General features: G+C 36.6%; 1 pseudogene; it reads left to right on the top strand.

Moving 5' to 3' along the window:
• The first annotated feature begins 14,771 nt into the window (after positions 1–14,771).
• Positions 14,772–15,267, top strand: LOC114033213 (annotated as a pseudogene).
• Positions 15,268–16,141: the final 874 nt, after the last annotated feature.

Here is a 16,141-nt window from a genome sequence, read left to right as displayed (position 1 = left end):
TGTATATGATTATGAAAAAAACTCTTTCAAGCAAATATTAAAACTTTTTATGCTTTTAATATCTGAGTATGAATCCCAGTTCTCCTTTATACCTGCTTTTTGACATTGGATAAATTATCGAAACACTTTGGCCTCCCTTTTCCTCATCTGTAAAATGAGAGGGGTTGAACTAGATGATTTTTTAAAATAAATTTTATTTATAAATTCATTATTTACACTATCTATATTTCCTATTATATTCTTCTTCCTGCATCTTTTATAATAAAATACAAAGAAAGGAAGGTGAAAAATAAAACTTCCACAAATATAAGCAACATCACAAAGTTTAATGTCATACGCAGTTATCTCAGAGCATGTGTAGCAGAGATATCTTCTAATACTTCTTTTTAGGGCCGGGTTTGGTCACTATAATTCCAAAGCATTTACTTTCAACTGTTTGATTGTTATTGTTCTTTCCATTTCCATCATTATGGAATAGAAAAAGTTCTCTTAGAGCTTGACTTCAAAACCTACAATCTGCACACAAACACACACACTTTCATGGCTATGGGTATCCATGCCCTCTACAGATGTAGTTCACACTCCCTCCCCCTCCACAATTTCTTTGGTTATCATCATCAGCTGTTGTAGTAAAGCAAGCAAATAAAAATCATCAACTGGCAGACAGTTCTGGTGGTGATGAGCCTTTCTGAACTTGGCAGGGTTAGTTCTTGGATGTCATGCACATGGTTAGTCACTGGACTCGTATACAAAGTCATTGTAATTCAGTAAGATTTCTTAAAGCTTGTGATCCACCAGCATCTACTTTTAGAATTTAGGACAGGGGTTTTCAACCTGGGATCTGTGGATGATGCACAGATATAGACAGACAGACAGACAGAAAGATAGATAGATAGATAGATAGATAGGTAGATAGATAGATAGATAGATAGATAGATAGATAAATGGATGGATGGAGAGAGAGAGAGACAGAGAGAGACAGAGAGAATGAGAATATGGAAAGTTAACTGTATTTCAAAATAATTGATTTCCTTTATAATCTTATATATTTTACCTATTTAAAAACATCATTGTGAGGAGAGGTCCAAAGGCTTCACCAAACTACCAAGAGGGTCCATGACAGCAAAGGTTAAGAACTCCTGTTCTAGAATCACCTAAATGCCACAGCAAGACATTAGAACAGGAATATGATGGAGGAACAAGTATTTTCTTTAAAATACATTGTCCAGAAAGAGGGCTCAATGGCATCATGGTTAGAAGGCTAGATTTGAAGTCAGGAATAACTGCATTTCAACCTTTGATTGATGATTGTTTGATGATTACTAGCTTATATAACTGGATAAGTCACAATTTCTATAAGTCTTTTTCCTACTACAGAAGGGAACCTCAGAGGACATAGTCAAACTCCCTGATTTTACAATCAAGGAACAGGTATAGGGAGGTTATATAACTTACCCAAGGTCATATCAATACTAAATGGCAGAAGCAGCATTTGAACACAGGTCCTACGACTCCAAATCCAATGCTCTTTTTATTGTTTCCTCTCCAATTTGGTTAATTATAATACTCTGACAGAATTGGTGGGAGGATCAAATAAGATATTGCATGTAAAGAACCTTACAAATCTTAAAATACCGCATAAATATGAAGTATTATTATTATTATTATTGAACATGTATTGACTCCAATTTTCTCAGGAAGGTCATAAACTGCTCCTAAGTAGACAGCAAGTTCAGAGAATGTATTTCTATTGTTTCTATGCTGGTGTACCATTCAATCATTGCAATTCAGACACATTAGAAATACAATATCCTGCGTCCTGAGTGAAGGATCTTAGTCCCAAAAGTGAGACTGTCTCTAATTGAGAGGAGAGGACCTGCAGCTAAAATGAAATTTAACTTGCTGCATTACTGGTTGGAAGATTTAAACAATTAGTGATAGTCACCATGACCCTAAAAGATGACATCATCATCTTGTGTGGGTGATGGAAATGATAATTGTCAGACAAAAAGACTTGATGAGTGGAAGAATGAATACTACCCATCTGTTCTCCTGGGTCCCTATAGTGAGTGATTTGGAGATGCATAGGAACAAAATTAATTTAACTTTGACTTAAAGGCAATTGGGAATGCACCATATGAAGGAGAGGAAAGGAAAGGGAGGCAGGCAGCCCCAGCAAATTTTGCAGTAAGATATGTGTCTTAAACATAGTGCTTAGCTTGGACCAATTGAGGAAAAGGCGGGGAGGCATAAGCTGAATTTGCAGGAGCATAAATTTATTTCAAGATATTTTTATTTATTTTGTTTTGCTTTTTCACCTCTTGAATATCTGCTGACAACTGGCATTGGGTAAGTACAATCCTCACACCCTCAAAGCAAACTGTGTAAAAAAATATGCTCAGGATAAAATAAAGAAAAGTGACATTATTCCCAGGAGAATCTCATAACTCCTTCTGTCTTTTTAAATTTTAACATTAAGAGAAGAAGAATAAAATCTACCAGGAGACCATATGGGGATGATAACATTTTAGCACAAAAAACTTGGAACCATAAGATTAAAATGTAATGTGGTAATCAAATCATCTAAAAATTTAATTTTACTTGATGTGTACCAAGATTAACCAGGTCCAGCAGTGGGACAATATGGAATTTTAAGAGTTACTTGCTACTTAAGTGGAAGCAATGTATTGTATTTGAAAGTTTGCAAATGAGATATAATAAACAGTCCTATAAGGAGTGAGAACACACATAAATCTGTGTTTTCTATCTAAAAGAATCCATCTCTATTGATCCTTTAACTTAATTTGCTCTGACTGATTCAATTTTCAAAGCCAGTAAAGCACAACTTTGTTTAATTTTATTAGTTCATGTGCAATCTTTCATAGATCTAAGGATACCCATGTGTATATATATGATATACACACATGTATTTATACATATATACACATATATACATACAGACACATGTTTATATATGTATAAACTCACACATGTTTATACATATATATTATATATGCATATGTATACACAATTTCATGTGGATATGCATAAGTATTTCTTTGTGTATTTTTAGATTATTAACTATAATTTGGATGGACTAAACCGGCTGTGATTTGTCTTTCAGATCCAAATTTTCAGTACAAAAAATCATGGAATTGTGAAATCACAAAGCAGCCTCAGGGTCCATCTACTACAAAACATACGTTAGGAAGAATTCTTTCTACAATCAATTTATCCAGAAAGTAGTCATCTAGCCTCCATTTTAAAACCTCAAATAAACAGGATCCAATTGTCTCCTAAGGTAGCCTATTTCAGGCATGGCTAGCTCTAATTGTTAAGATTTTTTTTTTCCTGACATCTATCTTAAATGTGTTTCTTTGCAACTTTTTAAATGGCACCTCGTGCTGCCCTGTGTGTCAAACAGAACAAATTCCTTCTCCATGTAGTGGCCCTTCCAATATTTGAATACAGTTGACCTGTTCAGGCTGCATATTCTCTTCTCCAAGCTAAACATCCCCTGTTTCTTTAACCAATCAACATGTACCTGGGACTCTTTTTGGATATTCTTCAAAATATAAATGTCCTTTCTAATATACAGAGCCCAGACATAAAGACCATAATCCATATGTGGGTTGACCAGGACAGAGTAGAGCAGGACAATCACCTCTACTTTCCTGAAAGATATGTCTCCCTTAAATACAGCCCAGGATTATATTAGCTTTAATGAGAATGATTGACAATTTTAAAGACCTGAAGGCTGTTGTGGATTTGTCAGGATTTTCCAAAGTAAAAGTCACATTATTTCAATGAAATGACCAATGAGAATGAAACTTTTTTGCAGATAAAAATAAATTCTCTCCAAATACAGAGTTTTCCAGATTAACAGAACAGGAAGCATTTTGCAAAATTTCTAGAATAAGCCAACAAAATGAGAAGAATTTTATGTTTATGAGACAATTTGTCTTGCTTATTCTTTTTAGCCTTATGGAGCCTTTCTCCATCAGGAAGAAAAAGCAAAAGCAAAAGGCAAAAGCAAAAATAAGAAAAAAAAAAGCTAGCTTCTTTCTTGAACAGAAATCGTTCCACACTCAGCTCCCGAGCTACATATAGCTTTCTGTAAAGGAATTTAGGATCTGGGGTCAACTTGGTATTGCCCCTTCCTCAAAACTTCCCCGAGTGAAAACTCTTCTGATAATTCCCTCAGTGCATCATGTCATCCAACTGGGTTCTACACACATACACACACACACACACATACACACACACACACACACACACACACACATACACACAAAGACCCTTTCTACACAGGGTAATTTAAAAATTCTCTATCAGTTCCTCTGGCATAGGTAATGCTCAGAAGAATCCATATAATTTCCTCCAAGTCCTTCATACCAAAGGGCATCTGAAATTCTCCCATGGATCTTTGCTATTACACGGACAAGCCAAATGGAATAGCAGACTCAGCCATCAGGACAAGAAAAGTTGGCTCAGTTAAAGAAGTAGCACAGATTAGGAGCTTCTCGTGGTTTTAAGGCACAAGACATTCTTGCCCTAAGAAGCTATAGGGTATTTTGCTTTCATAAAAAAAAATCAATATAGGTCCAAGAAATAAATACAAAAAGAACAACACATTTCTACTAAACAATAACAATGTAGTGGTTCCAAAGTTATCACAGTAACAGCATCAGTTCTTATATGGGACTCAATAATATAGAATGAAACTTTCTAATACCAGGAATTGTAATGGTAAATTAGTTGTAATATAACACGTAAAGGAAAAAGCAATAATTCCCTAGATTGAGAAGTCATGGATGGATGGTATACCAAACTATATTTAGTGGATACTACAAGTTGATGTCACTAAACAATAAATCATTATCTCCCTGACCTCAATTCATATTGATATTATATTTTTTAGAAATATTGATAATCTAAGTATTGTCTTCTATTTCCCATATATTCCTTAGGGAGAAATAACAAAGATCTGATCTTTTCAGTTTTTTGAATCCTCTGGAATTTTCTAGCGCAAGAGCAGTTTTGAGGCTATAGTAGTTATTCTACATATATTTTGATTTTTAACCATATTTTGACAAATGGTCTAACATAGACTTCAAATACCTCAATGTTGAAATAAGGATATAAGTATGAGTCAAGACTTAGGTTTGTATTCTACACAGGCCTATGATCTCTGCATTTGCATGATCTGAACAGCTGCATCTTTGCTGCAGATTTGTGTTTCTGAGTCCCTCCATTACTGCTTTTTTTTTCCCTACATCTCAAGAAACCTTTGCCAATTTACTTCTACCTAACTCTTTTATTTCTTAATTTTCAACTCTTTTCTTCTGCTTTTTTCTCAGATTTGGAATTTCTCACTCATTGTAAGAAATCTATTTTTTTTTCTCCAAGACCAATTTAAATTTCAAATGCACTAGGAAGTTTTCTTGTGAGGTTGAGGATGTAATGGGACAATATTAAAATTTAATCACTCTCATGAACAACAAAAAGGCAAAATAAATTTGTTCAGAGTAAATGATCCTTGAAAATAGAGACTATAATCCCTTGTCCAGGAGAGGCTAAGTCTAGTGGGGTACTTGGGCTCACAAGCTCTGAACTGAACTAGGACTAAAGATCAGGTATCAGCACTGAATCAGGTTCATCCCTTTGCAATTCTCTGATGACATTTATCACTGCTCTTCTCTTTTTTAATTTCACCTTTATATGATACAGTACATAAATGTCCTCTTTGAGCCTCTCCCTTGTCCGTTAGAAGATCATTGACTTCAATTTCTTGAAGACTGTATTGTTCCATTACATGAAACCATACAATGTCACCAGAGGTATATTGGTATTAAGAAAGGAGGAACTTTGTTTCAAGGAGAAGTTTGGGAGGGACCTTTAAGACAACTTTGAAATTTCCCAAGGTAATTCAGCCTATATCTTCCTACTTAATTTCAGACCTAAATAATTTACCATTTTGAGTTTCAGAACATAAATATACACATATATGCACATACATGTATATATGCATACATATATTGATAAAGATGGATAGGGACAGTAATAGATATGGGGTGTGTGTGTGTGTGTGTGTGTGTGTGTAAGAGAGGGAGAGAGAGAGATTGTGGAGGTAGAGATGGTAGAAGTAGAGATTGTATCAAATATTAACTAAAAAGTCACATTCTGGTAGTATGTGTTAAATCAGTGGAAGCTGTCGAGACTTACTGTCAGGGCCTTTTGGTCTTATGATATGTAAGTCTCATAGAAGTTCCAGACATTCCCAGAACACCAAATAAAGCTCTTAGCTTTTAGATGATGTGGGCACGTTAGCTTTAAACTTACTGACAACTTGGAGGAGATTTGGATATATTAATGAACTAACCCCATGGTAACAGGAATAAGAGTTAGTCTATTCCCCACACTTTAAAAATGAGAACTCAAACTCCTGTCCCCACCTCTACCCCCTTCACCCCAGCAATCTTCCATCTCCATCAGGTCAATTTGCTTAGTTGCTATTTGTCTTTAGTTTTGTTTTGTTTTGTTTTTGGCAATTGGGGTTAAATGACTTGACCAGGGTCACACAGCTAGTAAATGTCAAGCATTTTGGTCTGAGGCCGGATTTGAACTCAGGTCCTCCTTACTTGAGGGCCGGTGCTCTATCCACTGCACCACCTAGCTGCCCCTTGTCTTTGGTTTTCAAAGAGGACTAAGGACATCACAGGGTGATGCCTTGATTCCTTTAGACTTAAATGAAGCAGAGTTACACAAAATCATCAGCCGCACTTTCTCTTCCAGGGTCCCCAAAATCCAGGAGCAGGACAAAAGTCAGAATGACTAGCAATAGTCCAGGATACAGTGAATATATTGGCAATGTGGCTGACAGACCAAGTTCTAAGCACTCCATAGGGCCTGTTTCAGTCACCTTCAAGACCATTGGAAAAAATGTTCCCATCTGCACATTCTGCTAGAGGAAGTCTTCACAAGCTCAGGGTAGATACCCCCCTAACTCAGCAATGGGTTTGAGGCCCATTGTTTATCCTCAACCTGCTTTAGCTTATCTGCAGAGATGGTTTACCTGGCTATGGCCACTGCACATTCTACAGCTTCTTGGAGCTACAGGTAAGAGTTGGGCAAAGGTGGATGAACATCCCTGAAAAGAGCTCAGCAAGCCCTCATACCAGAGGTACTAGTCCTCCTTGAATAGCCCACATACCCTAATACATGCTTCCCCACTTTCCCAACTCTAAGCCGCGGTTAGGTAAGGGATACTCTCTTCCTCTCCTCCTCCCCTCCTCTTCCTCACATTGCCTGCCTTCCTTTATCATCCTATCCCCTGTACCCTCATTGGCTGCCTCTGAACTCCTCTTCACCACTTGTCTCTGTACTTTCTATTCTGTTTACCTCCAATCTCTCTGTAATTATTAAAATGTGATTACAGCCTTTTTCTCACTACCACTATGGTCTTTCCTGATGAATACCCAGAGGATGTCTTTTTTAAATTATTATTGTTTTTCTCTATTTTTTGTTTTAATTTTTTTGGTAAATGGTATTTTATTTTTTCCAATTACATGTAAAGATAGTTTTCAATATTCATTTTTATAAGATTTTGCATTTCAAATTTTTTCTGCCTCCCTCTCCTCCCCAAGATGTCAAGCAATATGATATAGGTTATACATGTGTAATCATGTAAACATATTTCCATATTAGTCATGTTCTGAAAGAAAAAACAGAACAAAAGGGAAAAAAATCACGAAAAAAAACAAGTGAAAATAGTATGCTTCAATCTGCATTCAGGGTCCATTGTTCTTTCTCCGGATGTGGATAGCATTTTCCATCATGAGTCTTTGGAATTATCTTGCATCATTGCATTGCTGAGAAGAGCTAAATCTATCATTGTTGATCTTTACACAGTGTTGTTGTTTGTTACTGTGTACAATGTTCTCCTGGTTCTACTCACTTCAGTCAGCAACTGTTCATGTAAGTCTTTACAGGATTTTATGAAATCTGCCTGCTCATTGTTTCTTATAGTACAATAGTATTCCATCACATTCATACACCATAATTTGTTCAGCTCAATTGATGGGCATTCCCTCAATTTCCAATTCTTTGCTACCACAAAAACAGTTGCTATAAATATTTTTGTACGTGTAGGTCCTTTTCTTTTTTAATTAATTAATTTATTTTTAGTTTTCAACATTAACTTCCATAAGCTTTTGAGTTTTAAATTTTCTCTCCCTCACCAAGACAGCATGCAATCTGATATAGGCTCTACATATACATTCCTATGAAACATATTTTCACATTAGTCATATTGTAAAGAAGAATTAGAACCAATAGGAGGAAACACAAGAAAGAAGAAAGAAAACAAAACAGAAGAAAAAAGAGCAAGTAGTATGCTCCAATCTGCATGCAGACTCCATAGTTCTTTCTCTGGATGTGGACAGCATTTTCTGTCATGAGACTTTTGGAGATGTCTTAGATCCTTGCATTGCTGAGAAGAGCTAAGTCTATCAAAGTTAGTCATTGCACAATGTGGCTATTATTGTGTACACTGTTCTCCTGGTTCTGCTCACTTCACTCAGCATCTGTTCATGTAAGTCTTTCCAGGTTTTTCTGAAATCTGCCTGCTCATCATTTCTTATAGTACAATAGTAATTCCGTCACATTCATATATCACAGTTTCTTTAGCCATTCCTGAATTGATGGACATCCCCTCAATTTCCAATTCTTTGCTACCACAAAAAGAGCTGCTATAAATATTTTTGTACATGTAGGTCCTTTTCCTTTTTTATGATCTTTTTGGGATACAGATCTAGTAGTGGTATTGCTGGATTAAAGGGTATGCACAGTTTTATAGCCCTTTGGGCATAGTTCCAAATTGCTCTCCGGAATATTTGGATCAGTTCACAACCCAATTCATAATTTCATAAATGAATTATCAATTTACATGTCTGCTAATTTTCACTGGACAAGGAGTTCACATTTGGAGCGCCAGAAGCTAAATCAATCATCTTAGACAGTCTAATTGTATGATTCTTAGCACCCTTTGACCCTTTTCTTCTATTGTGTTACCATCACCACAGAAGAGGAAGTAGACCACTCAGAATTGAGGGCCATTTTGTATTTTACTTTGTTTCATGGGTTGACGTAATCAAATGATTAATCACCAAGAGCCCAGCCTACTGATGATGAGGTTTTCTGTATTAAGCTAGGCTGATCTAAGGGAACATGAATGGAATCTATTGCCATCAGTGAACGGCAGCATAACAGATCACTCAGCTAGTGGCAACATTAAGACTTAAAGTTCCCTGATGATCAGTTGAAAGATCTTTCTATTGCACCAACCAATCCCGTGTGCTCAAATATGTCCACTAATGACAACTTTCAGTAATTGTCTCACATAGTGAGCACAGCTGTCAACAAAGGTAAGAATATTCTTTTGTGGATATTGCCATATATTATTGCTTTTGGTGCACATATATGCACAAGCTTATACCGACAATATTTTGCTTCCTAATGATAATGAAACCAGAATCAGGGAAAGGAATCTCCTACTTAAACTTATAAATGTGTGCTACAAAAAGCTGTGATTAGGGTGAGAATAGTCTTCTATCTTTCAAATAACAAAATGCAAACATATAGCCCCCTTATTTGCTTTGCAGGCAAATGCAGATTGGAGAATAGTTTCTGAAAGTTCCCTTTGCAGTGAGATTAACAAGTACCTTTGTGTGAGAACAAGGTAAGTTGTACAGCATGGAAATACAAATCAATTATTTTTGACCTAACACTAGCCAGAAGCTGTACTGCTAATTAAAGGGCTGAACTCAGGGCTCCCTCTGCTACAGCTCATTAAAGAGTTCATCACAAATGTTAAAAAAAAAAAACTCAGGATAAGCAAATTCCAGAGCATTACTATTGAGAGAAGGCAGATGTCTTTCTGGTTAGGATTACCTAGAATTCAAGAATGAAAGAAATAAGAGAAATATTACTTGGGAAAGGAGACAGGATAGGAAGAGGTCATCATATAAGATTCCCCAATGACTTCAATTGACATATTACCAAGGGATAGCTCAATGTCAAACAAGTAGGTGAGCCAGTTCACCTTGGTTCACCTATTGAATTCATTGTGTGTTTCTTTTTTCTATTCATGATTTTAGAGCAAATATTCAGTTCATATGTTATTAATCCTCCCTGTGGAAAAAGACCAAAGGATTTTACTGAACTGAAAACTCAATGGGAGACAACATTGTGATGAGGAAGGCAAAAAGAAGGAGAGGGGGGGAAGTTGGTATAAACTTGAACTATATTAATAGAAATATAACATTTGACACAAGGGAGGTTATCAGCACTTAATATGCCCTGGTCATTTCAAAACTGGATAATTGTGTCTGATATTAGGTAGCTAGGTGACACAGTAGATAGACTATTAGACTTGGAGTCAGGGTGACTTGAGTTCAAATCCAGCTACAGATGCTTATTAGCTGGATGCTTTCATATGAGTCACTTGATTTCTTTAAGCTTCAGTTTTCTTATCTGTAAAATGGTGATAATAATCACTTTTACCTCATGAGATTGTTGTGAGGATCAAATAAGATAACAAATGTAAAGTGCTTTGAAAACCTTAAAGGATAGTAAAAGCATTTATTATTGTTATTAGTATTGTTATTTTAAAAATACAGAAGATGAAGAGTATCTAGAGGAGGATGAAGAGGATGAAGATGAGATTCTACACCATATCATCCAATAAGAAAAAATGAGATTCTTTAGCCTAGAGATAAAAAGACATAGTAGCAAAAAAGACAGCTTTCAGGGCAGCTAGGTGGCACAGTGGATAGAGCACCAGCCCTGCAGTCAGGAGTACCTGAGTTCAAATCCGGTCTCAGACCAAACACTTGACACTTACTAGCTGTGTGACCCCGGGCAAGTCACTTAACCGCAACTGCCAAAATAAAAGAAACAAAAAAAAAAAGACAGCTTTGTTCAAGGTTATTAAAAAGGTTTTTCACTGGACATGAGATAATACAGGGCAGAACTAGAATCAAGTTACATAAATTACATGGAGACACATTTAATCTTAACATAAGGAAAACTTCTTAGCATTTGGGATTTTTCCAAAATGAAATGTTTTGTCTCTGAAAGAAGTGTGTTAATCTTGGTCCTGGAGAAAATATAATGAAACACTCTAGCCTCCTCAGTAAAGAGGTGGTGGACTACAGGAGTAGAATGTTATACACAGCGCAATATTCCATCATCGTATTGACTGCTTTTCTTTGTTGCTTTTCATTGTCATAAGGGAGGGCAGGATTTGGGAGCAAGCTCTATATAGAGAAGACTGTGATGTCAAGAAAGGAATGAAGAGAAATAGAGAAGAGTAAGAAGGGAAGGAAGACAGAAAGGGGAGGGGAAAAAGGCAAGAAAGAAGAGGAGGAAGGAAGGAAGGAAGGAAAGAAGGAAGGAAGGAAGGAAGGAAGGAAGAAAAAGAAAGAAGAGACTAGAATAAGGAAGGAGATAAAAGGAGGGAGGAAGAGAGGAAAAAAGGAAGAAGGAAGGGATTGAGGGAGGTAGGAAAAGGAGGAAGGGATGCCAAACATCCTGAAAGAAGTGAATGTAACACTTCACAGAGTGCTTTACTGATTCACCAGGAAGGAAGATAATGGAAACAGATAGCTGGTCTCTTCCTTCTTTTTCAAAAGTACTGTAGTAGACTTATTCTCACCAAACACACAACACACTTTAAGAAACTGGTTGACAATATTGAATACTGTCTCTTATTAATGATGTTTTATTTACATTAGTTTTTCTTCCATCATTAGCAATATCCTCCTTTCTCTGTATTTAGTGACTCCTACCCTTTGGTTAGTTCCAGGTCAAGTGCCAGATTTCTTTGATTAACCCAGACCAAAGCAATTTGGCCTTCCTCTGACTTCTTAGAGTACTTATCTAGATTATTCATTTTACACTTGTAAAAAAGATAACATTTCATCATCTTTTTGTCTTATCTTCCCAACTAGGCTATAAACTTCCTTGAGGGAAAGGATTATGTCCCTTTTACTTTTGTACACCTGCCTGAGTGACAAACACAATGACTTCTGAGCAATAAGTGAAGTGCAAGGATATAAATAATTTTTAAAATATCCCTTTGTTAAATTGATAATAATCACTTTCAAAAGAATTGCTAATAAACAAAGGGATTAAAAACTAAAACATTTGAGGTACTTCTTTGTAGCTATAAAATTGGCAAAAAATTAAAAGTTTAAAGAGTAATTATAATTTTTAATTCAATAATCTAATTGTTGGAAGTATACACTAAAATATAATAAAAATAAACAAAAGAAGAAGTGTCTATTCCTAGATTTTTATAAAAGTATAATATGTAATTGCCAAAAGAACTGGGAGCAATCTAAGTATTAAACAATAGACAAATGATAGAATAAATTGTGGAACATTAGCCCAATTGAATTCAGATCAATTCCTAAGTAACACTGTTACTTAGGAAAATCCTATTTGTATTGCAGGTAAAGACAAGAGACAAAAATGAAACTTCACCTTCAAGGACCTTGATATGTTAGTGGATGAATTTGAACCCAGGTCTTGCTAGTTTTGAGGTCTGTCCACTCTCTACTATGCCATGTTTTTTTAATCAAAATGAAGATAAATTAAATTAATTAGTGAATATATGGCATAGAATTCTATTGCTAAATATTCCATAGCAGAATGCAAAGTTCTCAAGGTATTTGCAAGGAGATTTTGGATTGTATGTGCTACAGCTAAACAGATGCCCTCACCTACACAACTCTTAATAAATGAGGGTTGTTCAATTAGAAGTTAAATAAGAAATAGTAGGAATAAGAGAGAAATTGTTTAGAGTTGGCATAATCTAGACCCAATCAGTTGAGTATACAAATAGAAACTTATGAATGAGTCTTTTATAAATAATCTTTCCATTTAAATAATTATGCCATCCAGGTGAGTGAAGTTAAAAGAACTTCACTGTCTATTGTTGTGAAGATTTTTACACCTCTCTACAATAGACCCCTCTGCACACTGTTGTTCTTCTAGGGCTTTCCTTCTTGCCTTCTCTCTCTTATTTGTTTTTCTTTTCTGCCTCCTTCCCTTCCCTAGCCCATTCCACTATAATATAATAATATGATCTCAGTTTCTTACCTCTCTCCAACATCTAGTTGGCATAGTAGATAGAATACTGGGTCTGGAGTCAGGAAGATCTAAATTCAAATCCAGCCTCAGACACCTACTAGCTGAGTGGCCTTGACCAAATTATTTAACTTCAGTCTGCTTCAGTTTTCTCAACAGTAAAATGGGCATAATAGTACTTATCTCCCAGGGTTGTTGGGAGGATCAAATGAGATTTCTGTAAGACACCTAGCACAGTGCCTGGTATGTAGTAGCCACTTAATGAATACTTGTTTCTGACTTTTTCCTCTTCCCCAGCATCAGTATATACAAGTGTCTAAAGGGGCTGGGTCATACTAGGGAAGGGAAATTCAAGAAATAAGAGAAAACTATGTCCTGTCCCTTCTCTTCCACTCCACCTGCTGCATTCTCATCACAACTCAGTCATGGGCAAAAGCAATGAACACGACAAACTGAAAAGATGTAGAAAAAAATTGCTTTTCTTGGTCATCCACCGTTCTTGATCCAACATTTATTGTAAAGTACAAAAAGATTACAGCTAAACTTCTAAAACTTCTCAAACTGAATAATATCATGTGGGCTGCCCAAGGAAATTAGAAAGCATTATTGAAGATTATGAAATATTGGTCAAGAAACAATATATATATATACATATATACGTATATGTGTGCGTGTGTGTGTTTATATATATGAGAGAGAGAGAGAGAGAGAGTGTGTGTGTGTTTTTTCATTACCATTGCTAGTCAAAAGCAAGTGCTTCAGAAGAGATATATAGACTTAGGAAATGAAGTATGTGAAGGATGTGAGAACGGGATTTGGATTTCTTACCATGGCTCAAAATAGAAGAACAATGGTTTCCAGAACAGGGTTGGAGTATACCTAACCAGGGCTGGTTAAAAATGTACTTATCTAAAGTCTTTCAAATCTAAATAAAGGGGCATTAATTTTTTTTAAAAAAAGAGAGAAAAAAAAGAAAAGTAAGAGAGAAAAGTATCTGTGTTTATCTAATCAAACTATATTCACTAAGGAATAGGTACAATTTTGGAAGGAGAATGTAAGTGAAAATGCCCAGAAATTCATGCAAGACAAAATCCAAGAAAGGACCTATAATATCCATGGCTATAATATCCATGGCATCAGATAGCAGTGCACAAATGTAAAATTTTGCTAATAAACCCACTGAAATAATCCAGTAAGGTAAATTTAACTTCACAGGTATTGTTGAGATGAGGTGTGATGGCATTTATGCATGAAAAATGGCTCTGGAAGAATAAGACATTATTCAAAAAGGACAATGTAGATAAAAAGAGGTAGCTAGAGGGTATAATGGATGATTTGAGTTTGAATCCCACCTCAGATTCTAGTCTGACTACTTTGTACAAATCATTTAACCCCTCTCAGTCCCAGTAGACTCATCTATAAAATGGGGATAATAATAGTACCCTCCTCATAAGGTTACTGATAGAATTTACATGTAAAGTGGGTTTGGGATATGAATGCTAACTTTATTATGAAAAGGTATAGAGGGACCTTAAGTGGAGCTAGCGGCGGCGGCGGCGGGCAGGGCCTTGGGGAGCGGGGGAGCAGGAAGGAGCGCGGGGCGCAGCATATAGAACAGAATGCAGACCACGGGACCTCTCCTAATTTCTCCACCCCTGATCCGCTGCTGTACCAGGGGTCTGGTCAGGCCTGTAACTGCATTTGTCCTCAATAGGTCAGAGATCCGTTTTGAACAGCCCACTTCTAGCAGTACTCTGCTCCAGCTGGCCCGTCGGGAGTTCCAGACCAGTGCTATTTCCCGGGACGTCGACACAGCCTCCAAATTCATTGGGGTTGGGCCACCACGGTTGGTGTGGCTGGCTCGGGGGCAGGTATCGGGACAGTGTTTGGCAATTTAATCATCGGCTGTGCCAGGAACCCATCTCTCAAGCAGCAGCTCTTCTCCTATGCCATCCTGGGCTTTGCCCTGGATGAAGCTATGGGGCTCTTCTGTTTGATGGTAGCCTTCCTCATCCTTTTCGCCATGTGAGGCCTCTGGAGGGTCTCCTGCCTCCATCCCTCTGCTTTGACTCCAGCCCCAAGCCCCTTGCTGGAGTGTGCCGAGCTTTAACATTAAACACCATGTTTCTCTTAAAAAAAAAAAAAAAAGGTATAGAGGAAGAATAATATCACATAATAAGATTTTTTTCATGTGAGAGGGGAATTTGTCTCACAAATAAGTGATTGTTTTGTCAATAGGATGTTCTGATCATATGTATGAGTTGAAACAATAAGAGTGATATTTTTGTTTAAGAGCTCTAGAGCACAGTACAGAAACATGCACATTAAATAGCATTCTCATTTAAACAAATATTTTTTAAGCACCTACTTCATACCAGGCCTGTGCTAAGTGCTCAGGATATAAAGAAAGGGGGGAAAAAACCCAGTCCCTGCTCTCAAGGGAGCTCACAAACTAATAGGGGAAACAACATACAAACAACTATGTACAAACAAGATATTTAATGGATAAATTGGAGATAATCAATAGAAGGAAAGTACTAACATTGTGAGATCGGGAAAATTTTGTAGACAGTAAGATTTCGGTTGAGACTTTACGGAAGCCAGGGAGGGAGGCTAATAGATGGAAATAAGGAGAGAGAGAATTCCAGGCATGATGGGCAGCAAATGGAACTTCTACACAGAGTTAGAAGGTAAAATTTCTTATGTGAAGAGCAGCAAGGAAGCCAATGTTACTGTATTACAGAGTACATGGTAGAGGGCAGGGCCAATGTAAGATTTAAGATGGCAAAGGTAAGAGGGAACCAAGGTATGAAGGACTTTGAATGACAAACAGGATTTTATATTAAATCCTGGAGGCAATAGGGTGACACTGAAATTTATTGAATAAGGGGTAACATCATTTGGCCTGTGCTTAGGAAGATTAATTTGACAGCTGAGTAAAGGACGGACTAATGCGGGGAGAAACTTGAGGCAGGAAGATAAGCCAGAA

This window comes from Vombatus ursinus, unplaced genomic scaffold (assembly GCF_900497805.2).
Source record: "Vombatus ursinus unplaced genomic scaffold, bare-nosed wombat genome assembly UNPS02006779.1, whole genome shotgun sequence".
NCBI classification, from domain to species: domain Eukaryota; kingdom Metazoa; phylum Chordata; class Mammalia; order Diprotodontia; family Vombatidae; genus Vombatus; species Vombatus ursinus.
This window is presented reverse-complemented; position numbering and strand designations above follow the sequence as displayed.